The following is a 24,626-nucleotide window of genomic DNA, read 5'->3' as shown; positions in this document are numbered from 1 at the left end:
CTCTGGGGAGCCTGTTCCAGTACTCTATGACACAGTAAAGAAATTCACCCTTGTGTTGAGGTGGAACCTCCTGTGCTGCAGCTTCCATCCACTGCTCCATGTCCTATCCCAGGGAGCAAGTGAGCAGAGCCTGTCCCCCACCTCCTCACCCCCAACCCTCAATATTTATAAACATTTACTAAATCCCCTCTCAGTCTTCTCTTCTTCAGACTAAAAAGACACAGATCCCTCAGCCTCTCCTCATCGGGCAGTGCTGCAGTCCCCTAATCATCCTTGTAACCCTCTGCTGGACCCTCTCCAGCAGATCCCTGCCCCTCTTAAACCGGGGAGCCCAAAACTGAATGCAATACTCAAGATGAGGTATCACCAGAGCAGAGCAGAGGCAGAGAACCTCCCTTGATCTACTGGATACACTCTTCTTAACGCCCCCCAAGATCCCATTGGCCTTTTTGGCCACCAGGGCACATTGCTGTGCCATGGATGTTATCCACTGGCACTCCCAAGTCCCTCTCCACAGGGCTGCTCTCCAGAAGATCACCTCCCAGCCTGTACTGGTGCAGTTTATTACTCCTCCCCAGGTGCAGGACTCTGCACTTAGCCTTGGCACTAGTTTTACTGTGCAAATATTGATTATCACTGAAAATGTGCAGCTCAAACGGACAATTGTCTCTGAATTGCTGTTACTATAGTCACAAGTCCCACTTCCCTGTGAGATACAGTGTGTGAACTCACAAGGTTCATGGACAATGGGCACAAGGTCTTTCTTCTGGAAGCAGCTCGCAGTATGCACTGGATAGAGATTGAGTTTGTACCTTGCGTTCCTTAGAAGGAAAAGGATTCTCTTCTACACAGCCCAGCTCCTAAAAATAAAAGGACAGAAATAAATGTTTAAACATGCCAGCTGATATCAGCCTATACAAAAACAAACAGGATGAAGATGGACATATTCAGATGGCTTAAATACCATCAAGTGTTATCTTTGCCTCCTATTTCCTGTTATCTGAATCCAGGTACTCTCATTCTGCACTTTCTTCAGGCTTTCTGAATTGCTCTCCAGAGGCACTAAACCCACTACAGCCATGGATATTGCATCTGAATTTAGGCTGGCTGGAAACAGTCTAAAGCAATTAGAAAACTTAGCTTAGAAGACAGAGCCACAGAAAAAGAAAGAAATACTCTTCTTGTTCACTGGTATTCTTTGCTCCTTGAAGACTTAATGTGGACAACCTGAAGGTCTCAGTTTCATGGGACACTGGTTTCCTATATTCTTTTATTAGGAGTTTTTCTTGCTCTGTTGCTTTTCATTTGGGGATCAGATCTTGGCAAACAACTCTCATACAGTACATGGTATATTTTCTTGTACTGTATTTTCTTGTAAGGCTGGAGCACCTCTGTTATGAGGACAGGCTATGAGAGTTAGAGGAACTAGCCCCAAGTTGCACCAGGGGAGGTTTAGACTGGACACAAGGAATAAAATATTTACTGAGAGAGTGGTCAGGCACTGGGATAAGCTGCCCAGGGGAGCAGTGGAGCCACTATTCCGGGAGGTGTTAAAACACCATGCAGACATGGCACTCATTACCTGTTCTCTGGATTGATACAAGCTGCTTTTTTGCACTGGGGCTGTGCAGCCTGCTGTGTAAAGGTAATTAGCATGGGGCCTGTGGATTAAGCACAGAATCCACTGTCGGCTGCATTTCCATTCTCTAGCAGTACCCAGAAGGAGATGATGCTTCTGCAGTGCAGAGCTTCTGGCTGAGGTGAAGGCACTGGTGTACAAACAAGAAGGAATTGCTGCCCTTAGGAACTTGCACAGGAGATAACGTGGAGGTGAAGCACAGCCATGGACATTAAGGCATTTGTTGAACAAGACTATGCCAAGTGGCAGACAGGGCTCTGCAAACATGCTGCTTTGCAGGAGACTGCTAGCTTTTATGCACTTTCAGCTGGCAGTATCACTTGCTGTGACAGATCCCTCCCTTCTGTTCGATAAAAACTGTCTACTATGCTAGGAAACCTGTGAAAGGATGATCAATCACTCTGCACCTGAAACAATAAAAGATCAAAGGAGAGAAAAGTGTAGAAAGCTGGGAAAGCAGTTAGGGCAGAGCAACTCTTGCCTCACGCCGCCTGTTATGAGGTAATGCTGTCCTCTAAGGCATAATCACTTTAAGTGATACAGTACTTCACCTCATTCTTAAACGATTCTGAGAACAGAAAGCCTTTTGTTTTGTTCTTTAGTACCTAGAGTGGGTACAGGGGAGAAGCTGCAAATCGAGAGCATGAGACACACCATACATCTGATGCTGAAAAGGGGTTGTCTTTACAGCAGGAACATAAAGCTAACAGACTTCATCTGGCATAAAATCCTTGTCCAGGCTGCAAGAAACCTTTCTGTTGCCATGCAATGCTACAAAGGTTAGGGGCAGATCCTAGAAGCAACCTGAACACAACAACTTCATGCAAGACTACAGGCTTGGGGACGAGTGGCTGGAAAGCTGCCCAGCAGAGAAAGACCTGAGTGTTGATCTACAGCTGGATGAATGTGAGCCGGTGCATATCCAGGTGGCCAAGAAGGCAAACAGCATCCTGGCCTGTATCAGGAATAGTATGCCAAGCAGGACGAGGGGTATGATTGTCCCCCAGCCTGCTGAGTCCAGGGGACAGTCTGATGGGTTGAGTTTTGGGGCCCTCACTGTAAGAATGACATTGAGATCCTGGAGTTGCCCAGAGAAGACCATCTAAGCTGGTGAAGGGTCTGGAGAACAGGCCTGGTGAGGAGCAGCTGAGGGAAGTGGGATGGTTTAGTGAGGAGAAAAGGAGGCTTAAGGGAAAACCTTCTTGCTCTCTAAATCTCCAAGAAAGGAGGTTGTAGTGAGGTGGGTGTTGGTTTCTTCTCCTTAGTAGTAAGGATGAAAGCAAATGAACTCAAGTTGCACCAGGGGAGGCTTAGATTGGATATTAGAAGAAACCTCTTGACCGAAAGGGTTCTTAAACACTAGAATAGGCTTCCCTGTGGATGAATCCTCATCCCTGAAGACATTTAAAAGAGGCAGAGATGTGGTGTTGAGGAATGTGGTTTAGCACCAGATGTGGTGGAGTTAGGCAATAGTTGGACTCAAAGATCTTCAATGTCTCAATGTCCACTAGAATGGACTGCTCAGGGAGGTGGTGGAGTCACCATCCCTGGGAATCTTTAAGAAGAGATTGGATGTGGCAGTTGGTGACATGGTTTAGCTGATGTTGTGGGGTTAGGTTATAGGCTGGACTTGATCTTGGAGCATTTGAATTTGGCAAAGAAGCCATCAAAAGGGGAGATTTCTCTGCCCCTGGTGGTAGGAGGTTAATGGGATTGCTCTCTTTGATTTTTGCTTTTGAGAACTAAACACAAAAAGTAAACCTTGGTCTTTCCCCAAGGCCGAGCTGAGAAATGGGCTAGGATGCAGCACTTCAAATTCCAGACAGATGCTGTAATAAAATGTGGGAACTGGATGCAAATTATTTACTACACTTACGATACCACATTATTTACTGGCACTGCAATCCCATCATCACTGCAATGACTTTCAAATTACCTTTGCTCAGCACTCACTCTTTCACCAACAACTAAACACTTCCTGCTTTTAAGCTGAGTGAATTTCTGAGACTTGTCCTAGGCTCCTAGACTGAAACAACTTGCAAATGACTGTGCAGGCTCAATGAACTTAAGGCTGAGCTTCAAGGGCAGGAATGATAGTGAAGCATTACCTCTTTAAAGACAACTATCGATTTGGTGCAGATGACACATGAAGTCTCAGGTAAAACACTGCCTCAAATTCATGGCTCCTGATGGCTCCAAAATCGTGTGGGAGAGCAAACAAGAGGTCTCTAAACCAACTTTCTTCTCACATTTATTTGCTCCTTGTGCAAAGCAGTTTAACTTAACTCTGTATCTGAAGAGCATGCATGTTCTTGAATCCAGGAGAGCTGAGGTGATAATCTCCACCCCGATTAAGATGTACCCTGGAACATGTGCTCAGTATTGACTTGCTTAGGTCTAGGACAAGTGGTAAACCAGGACATCACATATGGGATCACACTGGGAATAAATGGAAGATCAGAAATATGATCCTGGGAGCCAGTATCTTGTTGTACTACATATCCAAGAAGGCAGGACTCCAAGTCAACTATGAGAAGGAAAATTTCCTTTCCCATTAAATCCATTAATGAATTAGCCAGAACAAGAGGGTAAGACAGGTCTGAGCACTTTAGACCAGGCACAGCTAGGCAAGGCATCATGAGCCTCACAACCTTCTAAGAGATGCTCAGGGAGAACAATCTCACAGAAGCTATCATTCATCGAAATGATCTGACTCAGTATGAGGAGACACTGGAACACAATTATCACAAGATGGGCATCTTATAGTTGTGGTTTTCTGATGTCTACCTGGGATAAAGACAGAAGTGGACTACTTAACAGATGATGTACACAGTGCATATTTTTGTCCCAGTTCATTTCTGCCCCGGTGGAACGCAGCTCCGTGGAGAAAGACCTTGGAGTGCTAGTGGACAGCAAGTACTGCATGGGACAGCAATGTGCCCTTGTGGCCAAGAGAGCCAATGGCAGCCTGGGCTGCATTAGGAAAAGTGTGGCCAGCAGGTATAGGGAGGTTCCTCTTCCCCCTCTACTCTTCCCTAGTGCGACCACACCTGCAATACTGTGTCAAGTTTTGGTCTCCCCAATTCAAATGAGATGGGACTTGCTGGAGAGAGTCCAGCATAGAGCCACGAGGATGATAGGGGCACTTGAACATCACTCCTATGAAGACAGACTGAAAACGAGGTGTATAGTCTGGAGAAGAGAAGACTGAGAGGAGATCTGATCAATGTCTATAAATATCTGAGGGGCGGGTGTGAAGTGGAAGGAACCAAGCTCTTTTCCATGGTCTGCAGCAGTAAGACAAGGAGCAATGGACACAGACTGGAACACAGAAGGCTTCACCTCCACATGAAGAAAAACTTCTTTAGAGTGAGGGTGACAGAGCCTTGGAACATGCTGCCCAGAGAGGTTGTGGAGACTCCTTCTCTGCGGACTTTCAAAACCTGCCTGGATGCATTCCTGTGCAAACTACTCTAGGGGATCCTGCTTTGGCAGGGGGGTTGGACTCAATAGTCTCTGGAGTCTCTTCCAACTTCTGAAGTTCTGTGATTCAACTAGAAACAAAATCACTTTTGGATGCTTATTATGTATAACGTAATAAAAATGTTTTGCTTAATCACATGCTTGGTCATGCTGAATGTTGCTGTTGTGAGTATGCTGACATGTCTTTGGCTTACTTTTCTTGCTCATTAAGGTAAATATCTGTGGAGTACTTGTTCACATTAGCAATTTAATGTATCGTCTCATTCTTATGCTTTTGCTAATTGAGGCTGCTGTGCATCACTGGACAGGATAGCAGGTAGCAGTCAGATGTTATCTGTGCTTCAGGCCGTGCAATATATCTGGCACAGATTAGCAAACCAGGAAAAGTCTGCATCAAAACACAAAGTTGCTCATGTGCTTTCTGAGGTTACCTTTGAACACAACATGACACCTTTGGAATGCAATGTTGGTTGTTGTCACACTGTGATGCAATTTATCTCACCTAACTTAGCATCCTAAAACAAAGCTGCCTGGGCTGCTTTTACAAGCTGCCTTTCAGGCTACTGAGGGAGAATGAGGCATCTCCTTGACCACATGCCTCCTGCAAGAGTAGTCAAAATCTGGCAGGCAAATTTCTCCATGCCTCTGTATATACATTTAGGTGCTGGAGCATGTCCAGAGAAGGGCACTGAGGCTGGTGAAGGGCCTGGAGCATATGGCCAGTGAGGAGGGGCTGAGGGAGATAGGGTTGTTTGGTCTGGAGAAGAGGAGGCTGAGGGGAGACCTCACTGCTCTCTGCAACTCCCTGAAGGGAGGCTGGAGCAAAAAGGGGGAAGCCTCTTCCACTTGGTGGCAAGTGGCAGGACCAGAGGAAACACATTCAAGCTCCACCAGGGGAGGTTCAAGCTGGATGCTAGGAGATACTTTTCACAGAGAGGGTTCTCAAACATTGCAATGGCTTGCCCAGAGCAGCACTGGAGTCACCATCCCTGAAGGTGTTTAAGCAGTGTGTGGAGCTGGTGCTTAGGGCTATGGTTTAGTGAGCTGGGTCAAAGGTTGGATTGGATATCTTGGAGGTCCTTTCCAATTGGATGTTTTCTGTGATTCAGTATTCATGCAGGCTTTTGACAACTGTGCATGCATCAGCAGGAGGAAACAAAAGTGCATCTCAGGAGAGACTCCTCACTGGTGCTGGAAAATACCTAGCATTTACAAACCTACTGGAAGCATGAGAGCCAGATTCTCTCCTCACATATGCTCACATCCACTTGCAAGTGCCACTGAAGTCTGCAGATATTGAGTTTTCCTAGGGATTAAGCAGTCAGGAGAGGCAGTGTGTCATCATAAAATGTAAATTAGCACAGATTTATTGCAGTATCTTTACTCTGGTATTACCATCTTTACTCTCACTGCAAAGTCAAATTTGCTCCATATAGAACCTTAGAATTGGTTCAGTCAGAAAAGACATTTAGGATCACTGAGTCCATTATCTGCCAAGTCTGGTGCTAAACCACATCCCTCAGCACCACATCTCTGCCTCTTTTAAACACCTCTGGGGATGAGGATCCAGCTACCTTCCTTAGGAGCCTGTTCCAGTGCTTGAGAACCCTTTCAGTGAGGAAATCTCTTCTAACAGCAAATCTAGGTCTTCCCTGGTGTAACTCAAGGCCGTTTTTCCTTGTCCTAGCACTTATTACACCATGACACCTATTGGTCTGCAGCATCCACTAGCAGCTGCTCATCCAACACCTCACTGGGCTTTTCTTTGTTGATCATCGCTTACAAACTCTGTCCTTCCTTCTTGTGCTGTGAAAGCAAGGATGGTTTCAGTAACACAAACCAGCTGTGTTTGAAATAATTTGCATATTCAAAATTTCTAGCTTGTTGTTTGTTTGTTTTTTCTGGAGCCTGAGCTTTTCACAGAAGGTTTATTACTCAGCTAGACTACCACTTACAGTATGACAAAGCAGGCTTTCGCTTGCAGGGCACAGCAAGACATTTGTATTTCACAATCTGCATTTATTTGACAACCCCACAGTGAAGGACTTTGCTCTACTGTAAACACAGGTTGTCTTATTTACAGTCAGGGAAAAATAGTAATTAGTCTAGGCAGACAATTAGGCCAACACCATTAATCAAGCATGCAAACAAAATAGGTCTACATCAGCACCGACAAAGATGAAAAGCTGACCCTTCCACACTAGCAAACCTTTGCCTTTTATTTTCTGTTTTATTTTATTTGCTGATCCAGTTGTGAGGTTCCAACAGACCACAAGATGCCCCTCTTGCTGTCAACTCCCCACTGTAAAAGTTGTGTTTATGCTCAGATAGCTCAGAGAGAGGAAATTGTGCCTGGTATTCCAACATGCTCTGCAGGAATGTGCCAGTGTTAAGGAACTTCTGAGGAAGCCCAGGCAGGTTTCCGGGGGAAAGATGCTTGCCAGGCTGATCTACACTGTAAGACAACCTTTTTGTGCCAAGGATTAGCTTTTGAATAGTGAAAGCACTGTGTTTTGTGTGGCTAACAAGCCCATTCAAGTTTGGTTATCAACTGAGGCCTTCATACTTCCTGAAGGATCTCCTCTGTTCAAAGGAACTGTTTTTGATGGAAATGCTTTTCAGCCTCCAAGTCTAGAAAGAGCAGGTCTCAAATACACCTGGTTTTCTTCTGAGTATACCTCGTTGTGAAGCCCCAGAGAAAGATCACATGCAGTATGTTTGCATAATTCCACCTGGCATTTGCTGATGCGCTGGAGTCAGAACCAGAGCTAGTGTCCATCCACGAAACCTCTCCCATGAACTACTTTTTGAACTACAAATGCCAATGATTATCATGTTTTGTGACAAAACTTCTACTGCTGTACACCTGACATTAGAGTGGAGAGTCACAGCTTTGGGTTTTGACCCAAGCACTCCAAACCATCACATGCCTCAGTGAACGAGAAACATCCAGTGAGGTCCAATTTCACTAGAAGTTTTCCCTAAATACCTGCTAACTCTAAAGTGTGTTCTGTGCCTGGTTTAGCAGCAACGGATGCCTAACAACATTCATATTAGAAAAGCAAAATCAGATGATTCTAGACGAGGACAAAACCAACCTCACAGACAGCCTAAGAAACACACTGACAGTAGTTCAATACCTGCACGCTCTTTGGAATTACAATAACGAGGACAATATTGTTTTGTGTTGCTGAAGACCTTCCTCTAAGTCTTTTAAAGGCTTCAGAGGTTCGGTGGAATTTCACAAGCGTTACTAGGGCTTTTGTGTCTGCCTTTAATTGCTGCACACCAGGGTGTATCCTGACGATGCAGCTGGAACCACCTGAGCAGAGGGTGCCAGAACGTTTTGCTGCTTGTTGCAACTTGCAGGACGGGAACATTACAGAGTGTGCAGAAGTACGAACACCGAGAACAAAGATTTTGTTTCAGAATGTTTTTCTAAGTCCTGTGCCTGGTAACTTAAAGAGATTTTGCCCATTCTTCGTAGTGAATAGGTTCTTAGGCAACTAAATGAAGGGTTAACGCTGAAAACACAAATAGAAGCACTGCTGCAAATAACTGTTAAATTGCACTGTAGTTTTGGTTAAAACCTTATGTATTTCTGTCAACTCTTTACACTTCATCTGCCTGCACAGACATTATTTGCAGGTTTAACTTTGCAGTGTTTCATTTCAGGGTGAGCACTTTAAGTTAACTTTAAGTATGCAGAGCTTCAAAGACTATGGATGCGCCTAACGTTTTCCATCCCACTAACTGCAGCTGCAACGGTAGTGATGCCACTGCAAGATGAAGTAAGACAACCTTCTATATTTATAACTATGCCCCAAAACCGTAAAATTAGGAAACAAAAATAAGCCATGCTTTGCAATATCGTCCACTAACATAAATACTTTTACAGTCCCACAAAAATAGAAACATTAATTAGCTCATTTTTCCATAGATCCCTTAAGTAACAACCAGTGCTATTATTAGACAGTTGTTTCTCCCTTGAATTGTGCTGCTGTTTGGGGAAACTCAATATTCTGACTTGTAAGGAAAGTTTTATAGAATTAAAAGGAAAATGTAAAATGCAAACAGACATGTGTCATTCACCTAAAATAAGAGACCAGTTCTCTACATGCCACTCATTTTTATAGTCTTAGGAACTGTTTGCTTTCTTTTTCTCTCCTGAAAATAGTTAAATAAATAGAAGCTTGCCCCACTTTTCCCCTCACATATGCACATACACAGGACCAACAAAACTCAGTAATTTTCCACTGGCACAACAGTCTGTCAGTGTCTGCCATCTGCTGTGCTGGCAGAACCCACAAGAGGAGTAGTAGCAGCAAGACAGGAACTGTAAGTCATGTTGTGAATATTCATTCAATTCTCATTGTTACAGCCGCTCCTCATGGTCTCTACTATGGAATTTCCCACCCCCGATTTCGCTTTAACAGCTTTAAGTACTGAAATCAAAACTCAAACACCAGAAATCCCCAGGCAAAATCAGTTCCCATTCCTATCGTGGCAGGAGGTCTGTGTGTGGTGTCTGTCACTGCTATTTACCATCGTTACTGATAAATATTTCTGAAGAGCTTTGCTCTGGCAAGAGTTCTTCAGTGAAATACTGCTTTTCTAGATCCATAGCTAGGTTATTTTGAATCTGCTGATAGCTGTAGTCATTCTGGAAGTTACTTGACCACACACACTATCAATTCATCCAGGCTAGACTCAGCTGGCCAGAAGTTAAAGAATGAAGCTTTAGATTACAGCACAATACACAAGCAGATATTTACAATATAGTACAAATATTTTCAGCTATAGACAGAAATAGACAAGTTAAAAGTACTATAGAAACATAATACCCCTCCCAGCAGTCAGAGTGCCCAGGAAGGTCTCCCAACTACCCTTTTCTCCTTCTTTCCTGCCCCCTCCCACCCTCTCCCTTATCTCAGGGTCTGCCTTATGTGCAAGGTGAGTTGGAACAATCTGCAAGGGAGGTTAGAAGCAGAACAATTAATTGGCTTACACAGATCCAGGCAGAGGAGTTAGTAATATGGCCAGAGCCAGAGAGAGACTCTGCCTTATCTATGTTTGTGTTCTGGATTTTACACATCTCAGCAAACCTACGAGTGAAATAAACATCACATTGTTTTCTTTTCACAGCATATAATCCAATTTCTCTCCTTAAAATATTCCAATTAGCCTCAAACCAGCACAATAGCATAGAGTGTCTTTTCCCTTCTTGCCAATTCTTTTTCTGGATTATGTGTCTGCTTTCAACACTGCAAGGTGGTAAACCAGAGTGCACAAACCTCATTACTGCAGGCTCCAAAAGCAAAAAGAAGAGTTCACCTATCACAAAGGGAAGTCCCTCCAGGAAGGGAGGGATGCATCATATTCAAGTTAAAGCTTGCTTATTTTAGGCTTATGTTAGTGCAAACCTACCGTATCTCTAATGCTTCTGAGTGAAATTATCTCAGCAGGTAGGTCCACGCCGCTCAAAATGATCCACAGTAATTTTCCTGGCTCTGCCTGCAGGTGAAGGGAACATAGAGATACACTTGCAGGTCCTGAGATTGTAAGATCTCTGGGTATTTTCTTTAGTGTACAGAATTCCTTAGACCCTTGTCTTTACATAAATGATTAAGGAGGTAAAGCAATTTAAATGCAGCTGCCAAGTAAGTCCTCTTAAACACAAGGACAAATTTTTCACTAGCTTCCACATGCTGCATGTTTTGACAGCAGAAGATAGTTGTACTTCACCATCTTTCCAATCTAAGCTCAGAGATTGCCTTCTACATAGCTGCCTTTGTAAGAAGTCTCTGTCACTGCATCCATGGGGTAACATCTTTCCTTTTAAGTGCTGCTACTTTGGTTTCTGCAGGATTTTGCTTATCTTCAGCCTGCATTAACATTCTTCCCCTTGTACTTCAGTGCTGAGACAGAAGAATCTAACGGCGAAAGGCCTGTAAATACAGTATTTCCAGACAATTCTGCCGTCTTCCGAGTACCTGGGCACTTAGCTATGCCCACCCAAGTTTAACTGCTCCGGTGGGATCTCTTCACATCCACAGGCCCTCCAGAGAACCTCCCAAAGCCAGAGGCTCCTGAGAACGGAGATTTAAACTGAAGGGACAAGCAATCCCTTGGGGCCGCGGGGAGCCGGAGCAGGCGGACGGCTCCAGGCAGCGGCTTCCCCTCAGGGAAGAGCCATGAAGCTAGGCCGCCCCTCCGGAGGACGTCTGGGCCGCCCCAGAGGCCGAGGCGCGGGGGGGCGGCAGTGGCGTGACTCCGCGCGCACCTGCCCACAGGCCGGGGCGGGCCGCGCCGCGCGTGGGCGGCGACAGCAGCCAATGGAGGCCCGGCTCGGCGGCGCGGGGCTCTCGCGAGAGCTGCCGGATAAACACCGCGCCGCGGGGGCAGCCGAGCCGCTCCGCCGCTGCTGCCATTAGCGGGGAGCCCGGGGCCGCGCTCGCACGGGGCCGCACTCGCACGGCGCCGGCTGCAGAGGGAGAGCGAGGAGCCGGCGGGAGGTGAGTGTGATGGAGAGCTGGCGTCCCTCGGGTCGGCCCGGCCCCCTGCGCCCGGCGGCACTGGGAGTAGCCTTCCCTTGGAGTGGTGCGGCGGGCGGAGTGACTCCAATGACAACTAGAGACTATTAATCTCCTGCCTTCCCTCTCCTTCCTCTAACTGCCCCCTCGACACCGTGAGGCAGCAGGAGCAGCTATAGGCGTAGCTTTCGAGGGAGGACAGTCTTATACGCGGCCGCTTCTCAGTCCGAGTATGAGGCGGGAGAGTCAGGGGTGACTCTCGGCTTGGGAGCCCGCTGAGGCACTTTTGCTTCCCCTGGCGCCGGTGCGCCTCCGGGTGACTTTTCCCCCTTGCCCCTAGGAAGGCGGGCGAACGGGGGCTGCCGCCTTCCTGGCAGAGGCACAAGTTGCCTGTATTCATTGGCTTTGGCCAGTGGTGGGTGCCGCCAGGCATCGAGGCTCGCGAGGTGCCCCGCCACTGCCGCCACCGCCGCCAGCAGCTCCGTGCCCGCGGAGTGAGCAGTGGAGCCGGAGGCCAGTTTGGCGGCTGGGCGCGGCAGGCCAGCCGGGGCTAGAGGTAGGCTTGGTGAACAGGTTGGGTGCTTAGTGAGGTGGGAGGCTGAGATCGGGTGTGTGTGGATCCGCCGCTGCGCTCCGTGAGGGTCAGGCTGAAGCTCGGCTGGCGCCCCTGAGGACGGTGTGGGGGTTAGTCGCGGTAGGTAATGTGGCTTTCGCGGTTAAGGCTGCCCTGCCGTCGCTGAGAATAGATAAACAACGCGGCCCCTTCACTTATCTCTGCAAGGAGCTTAAAACCCCCAAAACCTCACAGCTTTCCTTCTCAGGTGGACAAATCCCAAACCAGCTTTTGTAACGTTTCCCAGAGCTGAAGGAGTTTTGAATAGGGCCCGTAATTTGAAAGCCCAGCGCCTTCTCTCTGTCTTTAGTCACAGTAACGAAGATAAAGGTTAAATGCTAAGAGCTGTGAGATGTCTCCTGACTTTGTTTGAAACCTCTTGGGTTAAGAAAGTTCACATAGAAGCTACAAGGCTGCCGCCTCTGATGTTCCCTACCTGATTCCCTTACGCGAAAGCCAGAATAGTAATGAACAAGCCTCGACGTAGCCTCTGTACGAGGAGCAATGCTCGAGTTTGACCTGGGGGGGAGGAACGTTTCTTGGTGGGATGTATTCACGTCATTTTGCTTTTACTTTTTGCTGAAGAGCACTGACACCTATTTTGGAGCCCGGAGTTGTTCGTTTAGTGCTGTCATTAGTTTTGTGAAGCCCCTTGAAGTAGAGGGATCTTGCTTGTGAGTGGATGTAACACTAAGAAATTACATGAAATCATTGTGGTCCTTCAAAGATGCCTGAATATATACAGGAATCTTAAAAACTGGTTTAATTTTTGTATCCTTTAGGAATTTGGGGGTGGCAGATTCTCAGTCTTAAATCTATTCCAAGCAGCAAACTGAAATCGTAGTCTGTTAGGCTACTAACTGAAGAGGTGATGAGCAGTGGCTAAGCTCCTTGCACACGAGAAATCTGTTACTGCCTCTCGTGGAAGTGATGCAGTTCTGTCTTCTGTGCTACACGTAAGCCTAGTTTCCCGATTTTGTTAAAAGGTGCATTGGATTAGGAAGAAGTAAAATTTGCATAGTTCTGGGAAACTGGAACTGTTTTTCCACATTGCACATGGCAAGTAGTATATGTTCAATTTAAGTGTTGCTTAACAGAGATAAAAAAAGCCCTCTTAAAAATAAACGTTTTATTTCTTAACTGTTTGAGGGGAAAAGAAAACCTTGGGGTAGCTAGACAGAATGTAGAAGCAGGACAGGTATAATGCTTAGTTTCTTGATTGTTTCCACACCCTGCCAAAAGTTAGTTTAAAAACAAACAATAAACACACCTATCATTACCTTGTAGTGGACTTGGACCAGGCCTTTCTGCTCAATGCACAATGAGGAAATGCTCCCAGGAGAACAGAAACTGGGGGCTCTATCAAAAGCACCTACTTGTGCAAGCCTTTTGGTGCTGCCCTCTGTGTAGTGGAGTCACTCAGGTGGGCCTGATGGATTGGGATGACATCTGGCTATGGCTGAATGGAGTTCATTGTATGCCTGGCTTCTCACACACGTGGGTGAACTTTGACTACTACATTTCAGAACTTCTGTGGAACCTCCTTTTGGCTCGTGTATTTGTGTGTCCCTGAATGGTGGTTAGAAAGTTTGAGTCATTTAAGCTACCTGCTGTAGTTTGGAGCCTGTCTTGAATCTTTTACTAACCACAAGAAGCTTAGTGACAGTTTGAAAAACACTATTTTTGTCCCCTGCATCTGTCCAGGCAGTGATCTTGTCTTGTTTTTAAAGCTTCTCTTCTCCCTGTTAAATTTAGTTTTCGCCCAGTCCATGTGTATAAATAAAAAAGTATTTTAATGAAGATGTTTTTCTTCCCATCAAGGTTAGACATGTGAACTACAGTGGAAAGAATTACTTCTCTGAATACAGTATTCATCAGAACAGAGACTATGAAGCTGATCCTATATCATAAATGGTGTGCTTTTAGTCCCCAAGAAAGAGGCTTTATATGTCTTAGGGTAACAATAGTTGGCATAAATCAAGTACGCTATTGTCTGCAAAACCATTTAGTCTTCTCTTGTTCACAGCTCGTTTCAGCATATAGCTGCACTTACAGTGGCCCTGGCATCAGGAGTAATTGTGCTACTGCAGCATGAAAATGTGCGTTTGATAAATAACTGACTGAAGTCTAATTCTTCCGGATGGGTTAGTGCAGGATTTTTCAAAGTCTGGTGGCTAAATAGCCTCTTTTGTTCTGCAAAAAAGCTGTTAATGGTGAGGGTAACCCAATCTAATGCCATGGAGTATGAATCCTGGGAAGAGTTTGTTTAGCACACAGTGTGAATTTATATGGTCAACTGTGCTTAAGCTGGAGGATCTTGAGGGATCAGAAGTTAGCCAGTGCCAAAACAGAAGAGTAGACTTCATTTTACTTGTACAAAATGTCCTGCAGCTCTGTGGTCTTAAAACTACAGAATAACTTTTGGCAGTGCCACTGCTCCTGCATCTGCATGGGAAAACAAGAGAACATTTTTCCTTTGACAACAATAAAAAAAGGGGGGGGGGGGGGAAGATAGGGATGGATTTCTAGGGAAAAAATATTTTCCTTGTCATAAAATATTTGATCAGCATAGGAAGCACTGAAATGGTCAGTTGACATAGTACTGTCATATGAAATCAGGTGATTTTGTGGGGCTTGCATTAATATCACAATAATTTGTAGAGATAAAAAAGCAAAGAAAAACAGCCATGCAGGCAAGAATGTTAATTCATCTTTGTGCTTTGTATCTAGTTTTGTGATTTCTCAGTAGTTTTGGCATTGGATTTTGCATTCTGGTTTGAACAGTAGATTGGGAACTTAGTTTGTGATGTGTGTTTTTAGTATTTGTACTTACAAACTTGCAACTTGATAGCTGATATAAAATGTTTTGAGAGAGCTGCAACTAAAAAGAATGAGAAGAAAGCAGATACCTAGAATTTTGGTGTAATAAACTTTGATTTTGGTTCTCAAAGGAAGAGTTGAATTCCATGTTGTAAGTAGTAAAAGATAGCACTGATTGATTACAATGTAGCAGGGATTTGTGAGACTTCACAGGAGTAAGAATTTCCTGAAGTAGTAAAGAAAGAAACAATTATTCACCTTTTAGTAACAAAAACCAGACAGTCTTAAGTAATAGTTTGGTGTGAACAGGTTGTGCAGAGAAATGAAGTTTATGACAACACAGTGAGTGAGATGGAGGAGGTAAGGGGATGACTTGGATCTATATGGAGAGAGGAACTGTTCAGAGTGTTTATTGCATTGGAGCTGCTGTCAGCTGTCTCTCATGTTCCAGAGTTTGAGCTTGTGATCATTGACATACTGTGGAGGAGCTGCAGCCTTAGCAAAGCTCTTGGTTTACTGGAATTAATTCCATTTCCTTACACAAAAGTGGAAACAAAGGTTTTGTTATCTTTGGACAGATGAAAGGCCAAGAGATCTTTTTCTACTCTGTGTAATAAAGATGGCAGTTTATAATGTTCTGGAAGTAGCATGTATAGTGACATATTATCTAGGGCTCTGCTACTGCATTTATAAAACATGCCAGGAAGTTTTAGCAATTAAATTGATTGGATGTTAGAAACAGGTTCTGCACCATGAGGGTAATGGACTGCTGGAACAGGTTGCCCAGGGAGGTGGTTGGGGCCCTATCCCTGGAGATGTTCAAGGTGAGGCTGGACAGAGCTCTGGGCAACCTGATCTACTTGAGGATGCCCCCGATTACTGCAGAGAGGGTTGGATTAGATGAACTTTGGAGGTCACTTCCAACTCAGACTGTTCTGTAAAATCATCTTATGCTAAAATAAAAGCAAAGCAATCAGCCTCTAGACAGATGAAGCTTTAGTCAAGTGTATACCTTCCTAGAGAGAAGTATTTGTTTTAGGGCCCTTTTTATGAGCCACTCTAGCAGAGTAGTGCTTGTGACATACAGTTGTGCTGAAGTTGAATGCAGTTCAAATGAAGTTAATAGGTTGCCCTGAGTGCAGTCAGCTTCCATGTGTAGGAGTTTAAACTGGAGGCAAGGGAAATTCAGTAAGATCTGACTGCCTTGAAGCTACTGCAAAAAAAAAAAAGGTGAAAACAACAAAATACAGTTGCTTAAAAGAGGCACAAAAATGATTAAGGGAAGAGAACATCTCTTCTATGAGGAGAGACTGAGGGAGCTGAGCTCTTTAGCTTGGAAAGCTAAAGAAGGTGAGCAGAGGAAATGGTTTCAAGCTGCCCCAGGAGAGGTTTCAGGCTGGATATATTTCTTCACAGGGAGGGTTCTCAAACATTGGAATGGTCTGCCCGGGACAGTGCTGGAATTGCCATCATTGGAGGTGTTTAAGCAGTGTATGGAGCTAGTGCTTAACCACATGGTTTGATGTTGACCCTTCAGTGCTGGGTTGAGGGTTGGACTGGATGATCTTGGAGGTCTCTTCCAGCTGGATGTTTTCTGTGGTTGTCTGTGGGTCAGAAAGCAGTTGAGTGCATGGCAGAGAATTCTGGCTGCGAAGGTAAGGTGAAAGAAAGGAATTTTACAACTACTGGTGTCATGAATGTGCATGTTTGTCACTGGGGTTTGTTGGCTTTGTTTGGTAGTCCACTAAGGTGGTAAAGGTTGAAGAGGGAGGTTAATCATCTTGACTGAGTTGCCATACTTCGCTGCTGTAAATTAAACATTTTGTTGGACCTAATGAAAATCATTAAATGAAGCTGACTGCTTACAATTTATTTCCTTCACTTCAAGAAATCAGTTACAGAATGAATCCTGGTTTCTGAAACTGCAGTAGGGAATGAAATACTCATTCAGGTTTGGCTTTGTTATAAGCAAAACACTTCAGATTATGTTGTGAACACAGTTTCTAGTGAGCTGTTTAGTCCTGCCCTCATTGTAACAGGCATAGTAGCATCTTACAAAGTCATGACTGAGGGCAGAGAAGCAAGAATTATTAAAATGGGAGTTTTCCCTGAGTTCAGCTCTCAAATCTCATAAGCAAAGTATGCAGTTGACCATTTTATATTGAGGTGTGTTAGGTGGCTTCTGTTATGGTTAGATATTGTATGGAGACTCTTTCCTTACTTCTCAGGGAGTTTCATTTAATAGGAAAGGAGAGTTCATATGAAATATGCATTATGTGAACATCTTAGCTCAAGTGTACTCTGTGTTTGGTGACCTCACTGCTCAGTTGTCTAAGTGTAGCAATTAGAAACTTTTATGTTTTTTGGTTTGGTTTTTCCCCTCTTTATTAAAAAAAAGTTAAGAACCCCTGGAATAATGTGTATATTGCTTATGCTTTGAATCATTCCAAGTTGAAGTCAGAGTGACAGTAAGAGGAATAAAAATCTGTGGAGCAGAGGCTGTTGTAAAGTATTTTCTAAAGTGCAGAATGCAGACATCAGGGGAATATACATAGGTGGAAGGAAACCATATTTGTAGTATGAAGCATGAATGTAGTTGACCATCAGTATCTGCTTAGAGCTATAGGTGGTACTAAAGGCAAATAAAGCTCCTCCTGATATTCTTCAGTGAATTCTGAGGTTGGGTCACGCAAGCTGTGGAGTGGTTAGACAGCAGCAGAAGTTGAGACTGTGGCTCTGTCTGGTGAGCCACAGACCATTGTGGCCAGCTTCGTGCTGCTGACTGTACCTGTGGAACACAGGTTGGAAATCAGTTGTGATGGACTGTGGATTTTAGGAACTATTGTTTCTAATCTTTAGAAATAGTTTCATATAAGAAGATGCACTTCATGTGATCTATGTAATTTTGAGAAGGACAGCTTTTATATGAAGAGAGAGGAAGAGCTGGAAAACCAAACCCACTGAGTTTGGTTTGGAGGATAAAGGGGGATTGCTTCCTCTCCCTGTTAAATCTTCTTCCTCTCCTTCATTTTATCTCACTGTCTTTTATAGAATTGTAGGATCAATCAGGATTCGAAGGGACCATAAGGATCATCTAGTTCCAACCCCCCTGCCATCAGCAGGGACACCTCACACTAGATTAGGCTGTCCAAAGCCTCATCCAGCCTGGCCTTAAACACCTCCACGAATGGGGCTTCCACTACCTCCCTGGGCAACCCATTCCAGGGTCTCACCACCCTAGTGTTGAAGAACTTCTTCCTAATATCCAGTCTGAATCTATCTATTTCTAGCTTTGTACCGTTACCCCCAGTTCTGCAGCCTAAAAAATCCTTCCTCAGCTTTCTTCTGGGCCCCCTTAAGATACTGGAAGGCCACAATAAGGTCACCTTGGAGCTTTCTCTCCAGACTGAACAGCCCCAACTCCCTCAGTCTCTCCTCATCGGAGAGGTGCTTCAGCCCTCTGATCATCCTCGTGGCCCTCCTCTGGACATGTTCCAGCACACCCATGTCCCTCTTGGAATAGGGACTTTTCTGCCATCCAGTGATAAAGGGGAAAGAACTCAAAGTACTTCAGATTTTTCCAGTTTTACTGGCAAAGCTTCAAAGAAGCTGGGAATTGTAATCAGTTTGTTTCTTATGTTGCATCATATACCACTTCTTGACCAGCTCTAGTTCCCGACAATGAGCAGCATTTACAGGCAGTATTCACTCATTCCTTCAACAGGAAGGAACACACTGAAGTCACCTTGAGCCCCAGGCGCACAAGGAAATGCAAAGTTGCCCTCTAAGATTTGAGGCTGTGTAGCTAAGCTGGTGTTACAGGAGAAGAAATAGGTGGGATGAAAATGTGGATTTTGGCTGTGCTGGCATGGGAGCAATAGAAGAATGGAACCCTCTAGGTGAAGTTTATAATATGTTTACCATCTAATCAGTATGAGCATGGAAATCTTGGCATTTCCAGCAGGCTGGTTACACCTGGAGGTCATTTAAATGAACTAGTATCAAAGCTTCTTGTGATAGGAACAGTGATGTCTTCTCTTCCAAGATCTGACCAACCTAGTGCCTTTCTAACAGGTAGGGGAAAAGAACCATTAATAAATAGACACCTTTCTTTCTTGCTTTTAATGCCTACGTTAGATCAGTGCATTTGAATTGGAAGAATAGTGGAAAGTTAGAAACTTGAAAGGAAGCAATTGTATGGTAATTGGGGGAAATTGTTCTACTCTAATAAAGATAAATGATTTTAGCTAATTTTCTTTCTGCCCTTTTAAACAAACAGCAGTATTCAGCCAATTTGGGTTTTGTTTACAGTCCAGTCTGTTTCAGATTGTGACCTCTTCCAGTCGTGTGTGGAGCTCGTGTTTATTTAGGGAGAAAAACCTGCAAGTAAACTATGATGACAATTTTGGTTATGTTTTTTTCCTCTTTAAAAAGAAAAAAACCAACTTGAAATCTTTTAGTGTTCTTTGTATTTTTTCATTGTGGAAGCTCACTTATGAAGCTAGTAATAATATATTTCTTACCCTATTTGTCATTTTCTCGGTCTGAGAAACACAGCATAAACGTGGAGGGTTTCTTGATTCTTTTACCTGTGTGCTCTGAAGCAGTCATGTCATTAAAGAGCACTGCCATACAGTCTAAAGAAGATAAAAGCTTCTGCATTCTTAGGACATTGAGGGCAATGTTGCATCTGCTCATGTGCAGTTGAAGAATGCAGTTGCATGATGACACTTTCTGCTGTCACTCTGGCATCTAAATGCTTCCCCCCCCCACTCGTCTGCCGAGGCAAGGCTCAATTTTGCAGCAAAGATGTTGGTTAAGTAAGTGCCACCACTCCCAATTCCCCCACCTTTGAATCATAAATCCTCTCCAGATGTTGCAAAATAACAAATCACAGTAAGAACAGTGCAGATTAAGTTCCATATTTGTCTTGGATGGAAGGTCAGACTTCTGTCTGGGATATCTGAATTGGTGCTTTGGGTGCAGCTTCCTTCTATTCAAGGGTGGTGATCATCTTGTCAACAAAGCATCTAATTTGCAAGATGAAGTCATTTATTAGAAGCAGACTTCCATCTTATGTCCATCTAGGAAAGGAAATGTGGGCTATTTTGTCAGTGGTTTAACAAGAACTGCACCTGCTTATGCTTTCTCCTGTTTTCTCTTCCTTGAGTAGATCAGGAAAGTAGCTTGTGCTTGACCAAGGGCGTAGGGGTTTTAATGGACATGACATTTGGCTAACACTGCTTTTTACAAGGATTTCCAGGTTAACAGAATCTAGTATTTGTCACTGGCTAATGTGTGAATACAATAAACACTTAAGAACTTTAATTCTTGGCCATGAGAATGATTTGGGGACTTGAGCATCTCCCCTATGGAGAGAGACTGAAAGCCCAAGGGCTGTTTAGTCTGGAGAAGAGAAGGCTGAGAGGAGATCTGATCAGTGTGTACAAATACCTCAGGGGTGAGTGTCAAGTGGAGGGGGCAAAGCTCTTTTCAGTGGTCAGCAGCAATAAGACAAGGAGCAACAGCTACAAACTGGAACATAGTAGGTTTCAGCTCAACGTGAGGAGAAACTTCTTTAGAGTGAGGGTGGCAGAGCCCTGTAACAGGCTGCCCAGAGAGGTAGTGGAGTCTCCTTCTCTGGAGACTTTCAAAACCTTCCAGGACGTATTCCTGTGCAAGCTACCCTAGGGGACCCTGCCTTAGCAGGGGGTTGGATTAGATGATCTCGGGAGTTCCCTTCCAACCTCTAAAGTTCTGTGATTCCTTTGGTAAGTGTGAATGCTGCTTCTAAGCAAGAAGCCTCTTTTGCTGATGCAGAGCTTAATCTGCCATCCGTATTGAATTTGGTGGTATAATTCTCATCAACTTGAAGGGAGAAGAGGCTAAGCATAATTCTGCATCTGTTATGGATGCTAGGGCATTTTCTGGAGTGATAGCAGAGAGTACAGGAATGTAACAAGATCTTTTTAGAAGTTCTTTTTAGCGTTAACAGACCTGATGTTTTTTGAGGTACTGACCACGGTGAAGCCTGCATAATTCACAGGCATCATTCAATCACTTCAGCAGCGCTTTACAAAGCACCAAACTTGAGCAGACCCTTCCATCTTCTTTGAATGAAATGCAGTTCTGTTCTCTCAGTTTGACATCTCTAAATTTACTGAGCAGCACTAATCCTCTGACTCCTTTTATATTCAGATGCTTTCTGCTATCTGAATGCAATGACGTTCAAATTGACTGACTCTTTTTTTCAAAGCTCTTGCTCTGGAACATATTTGTAGCATTTATGGTTTGCTTTTGAGCTGTGTTAAGTCACTGGAATCTATGTGATATTTTCTGTGGGTATGGGGATTTATTATGAGAAATGAACATTGATGTTTGTGATCAAAGATTCTTGATCTTCTATTATCTGTGTCCCCTTCAAATTACTCTGTATTCTTAGATTTTAAAATACAGAATCATAGAATGGTTTAGGTTGGAAGAGACATCAAAGATCATCCAGTTCCACGCCCCTGCCATAGGCAGAGGCATCTCCCATTACAACAGGTCACTCAAGGAACATCAGGAACAGTGTGGCCAGTAGGACAAGGGAGGTTATTCTTCCCCTGTACTCAACACTGATCAGGCCACACCTAGAGTACCGTGTTCAGTTCTGGGCTCCTCAATTCAAGAGAGATGTTGAGGTGCTGGAAGGTGTCCAGAGAAGGGTGACAAGGCTGGTGAAAGGCCTGGAACACAAACCCTATGAGGAGAGGCTGAGGGAGCTGGGGTTGTTTAGCCTAGAGAAGAGGGTGACCTCATTGCTGTCTAAAACTACCTGAAGGGACATTGTAGCCAGGTTGGGGGTGGCCTCTTCTCCCAGTCAACCACCAATAGAACAAGGGGACACAATCTCAAGTTGTGCTGGGGAGGTCTAGGCTGGATGTTAGGAGGAAGTTGTTGTCAGAGAGAGTGATTGGCATTGGAATGGGCTGCCCAGGGAGGTGGTGGAGTCACCATCCCTGGAGGTGTTCAAGAAAAGACTGGTTGAGGCACTTAGTGCCATGGTCTAGATGACTGGCTAGGGCTGGGTGCTAGGTTGGACTGGATGATCTTGGAGGTCTCTTCCAACCTGGTTGATTCTATGATAATTCTATGGCCACATCCAACCTGGCCTTGAACACCTTCAGGGAGGGAGCATCCGCAGCCTCCCTGAGCAGCCTATGCCTGTGTCTCACCACTCTCACTGGAAACTTCTTCCTAACATCCAGTTTGAATCTCCTCTGTGCCAGTTTAAACCCATTACTCCTGTCCTGTCATTACAATACCTTGTCAATAGTCCCTCCCCAGCCCTTCTGTAGGACCCCTTCAGATAGTGGAAGGCGTTTTCTGAGTTTGTATTACTTGCTTTATGGCCTTTTACTGCTAAGAAATAAGGCAAATATTCCTAGTGATGGGATTCCTTGAAATGGAGTGATTCATTCAAGCTGAGCCTATGTTGTTATGCTAGATTTCCTTAAAAATACGTGGGAGCTCTTAAGTTTTTGTTGACTCGGGAAAGCAGAAATGCAATTAGCATGTGGGGTGGGATTATTCCTGTTGACTGCTCTCCTTTTGTGTGCATCTGGCATGTGGGAAGTTGGTGAGTCTTGGGTTTTCCTACTAAGAAAATGTGGGGTTCCATGTATGACTTACAAAATGCAATCTGCCTGCTTCTTTAAAAGCACACTGGGATGCTTTCACCAAAGTTGATAGGTAAAAGCAATTTGTGTTCTGAAGGAATATGCTATTTTGAGGGAGAATGATTAATTTTCCCCACCTTCTGCAGTCCTTGGCCTTTAGAATGGTATCAACAAAGGAAGTGACTCTTACAGATGCTTTTTTGTGATGCAGTTCCTAATTTATTGAGAGCTGGACTGAGATCCATTGACTCATTTCATGTAAGCCATCAAAGAGCTATTTCCAGTTATTGCCTGGCCCAGGTCTTTGAGGTGAAAGATGCCATCTCCAACTGCCAGCTGTGCTTAACAAGAACCAGAACAAACCTGCATTACAAATATTTCAATGTTATAATTCAGCCTTTGAAATTTTAGTGCTTATTTGGCAAAGGATATCTCCAAAGAGGTATTTTTAGCAAATGCTGTACAGAGTACTTCATCTTTTGAGTGTTATTTACTGTCTGAGATGCCTGGAGTTAAAAGATGTTAAGATGACATGATGCTCAAACCAGAGTGGGATTCAATTTGCCTCAGGTTTGGTGGGAGCTGGGTCTATCCACATTAGAGAGCTGTCTAGTCCCCCTCTGCTAGAGAGTCCAACAGTCTATGGTGCAGATGAGGATGGGAGAGGGGTGCCACTTGGAACCTATTTTAACTGCAAGTCACATTCATTTGCAGCAGGACTACTACTTGATGAAGCTGAGTTTCCAAAAGAGCCTGAGAAACCTGTTAGAGACGTGACCAACAGTTATAGGCTTTGGAGTTTATCAGGAGAAGTAAATGGATAAATCTGAATATTAATTCCAGGTACTCTTCTCACAACGAGAGTCATCAGGCTTTAAAGATGCACATCCAAGCCAGTTAGTCATCTTAACTGTCCTCTGTAGTCAGTGGAGATGAAAAAGTACTAGGAGGAGGAGTTTGCTTCTCCCATCTGTGAGGGTTGAAAGAGAGGAAAGCAGCTTGAGGCTTGGTTAAGAACCTCATGAAACCATTGCAGCTTTGGGCATGCTGTGACAGAGGAGAGTCTACCTTTCAGTCCTGGAGGCTGCCATCAGAAAATTATGAAGTATGGAAGTTTCATTACTGATGTATTTTGCAAAGTTTTACTCAATGCAAAAAAAACCCCATCCCAGACTAGCTTTCAGACCTTGCTTCCATCTCCTGTGTTATCTTGAACCTAGGAACTGTGATGAATTTTTTATTATGTATCTAGGATGGGGAATTAGGGCTCAATATCAACTGGAGCATGATCTGTGGGGTAAAAAGTGTTAGTTTTTGCACAGACTTTTTCTAACTGCCAGAGGTGCTTCTGAAATAAGGGGATTTACTTGGTTTTCTTTTTGGAAATGAGTACAAGCTGAAAGTGCAAGTATTTTAAAACTCAGCTGAAGCACTAATTAACTCTCTGAGGAATCACAGATGTAAATGGTTCTGCTTCTCTACTAATACTACATTATTAGTCTTCTTTCTCTGTTTTCTTAGTACTCTTTATATTTCCAAAGTGAAGAGACTACAGCATAGCAGCTTCTTCCTAGTGATTATTGAAATGGAGAAGTACTCTTTCTTTTCCTATGTTGTATCAACAGTACAGACTACGTTCCTGATATTGTATGTGGCTTTACCAGGCAACTGGTATAACTTTGCAAACATTGTCTGCCTGACAGTGCTTTAAAAGTCAGCTGATTAATGTTATTTGCATATAAGCAACAGAATGTGTAAACACTGACTGGGGAGTCATTGAAATGAATGCTTTCATTTGCACCCACAGCAGCAGTGTTTTGCCAAGGCTGAGCAGAGCCCAGCTTGGAATTGTTACCACCAAAGCTGGCCACTTGCAA

The 24,626-nt window shown here is 44.2% G+C and overlaps 1 protein-coding gene and 1 long non-coding RNA gene across 3 annotated transcripts in view; one reads left to right on the top strand and one right to left on the bottom strand.

The window, feature by feature from the left end:
* Positions 1-694: 694 nt before the first annotated feature.
* On the bottom strand, positions 695-11,229 carry LOC135187251 (uncharacterized). Of its 2 annotated transcripts, none has more exons than XR_010307260.1 (3): positions 11,116-11,229; positions 10,550-10,636; positions 695-860 (listed from the first exon to the last, which is right to left on the bottom strand). It is a non-coding gene; the product is annotated as an uncharacterized LOC135187251 (long non-coding RNA). The 2 variants fall into 2 exon arrangements; XR_010307259.1 differs by lacking the exon at positions 695-860 and adding an exon at positions 6,488-6,928.
* Positions 11,230-11,498: 269 nt separating this feature from the next.
* The window catches only part of STK38L (serine/threonine kinase 38 like), a 49,762-nt gene continuing 36,634 nt past the window's right edge, over positions 11,499-24,626 (top strand). Inside the window, exon 1 of the mRNA XM_064166067.1 lies at positions 11,499-11,637. The gene's annotated coding sequence lies outside the window, so the exon portion shown is untranslated. The remainder of the gene's footprint in view (positions 11,638-24,626) is intronic.

Source organism: Pogoniulus pusillus, chromosome 27, assembly GCF_015220805.1.
Source record: "Pogoniulus pusillus isolate bPogPus1 chromosome 27, bPogPus1.pri, whole genome shotgun sequence".
Taxonomy (NCBI): Eukaryota; Metazoa; Chordata; class Aves; order Piciformes; family Lybiidae; genus Pogoniulus; species Pogoniulus pusillus.
The sequence above is the reverse complement of the archived record's forward strand: the minus strand, read 5'-3'. Positions and strand labels throughout refer to the sequence as shown.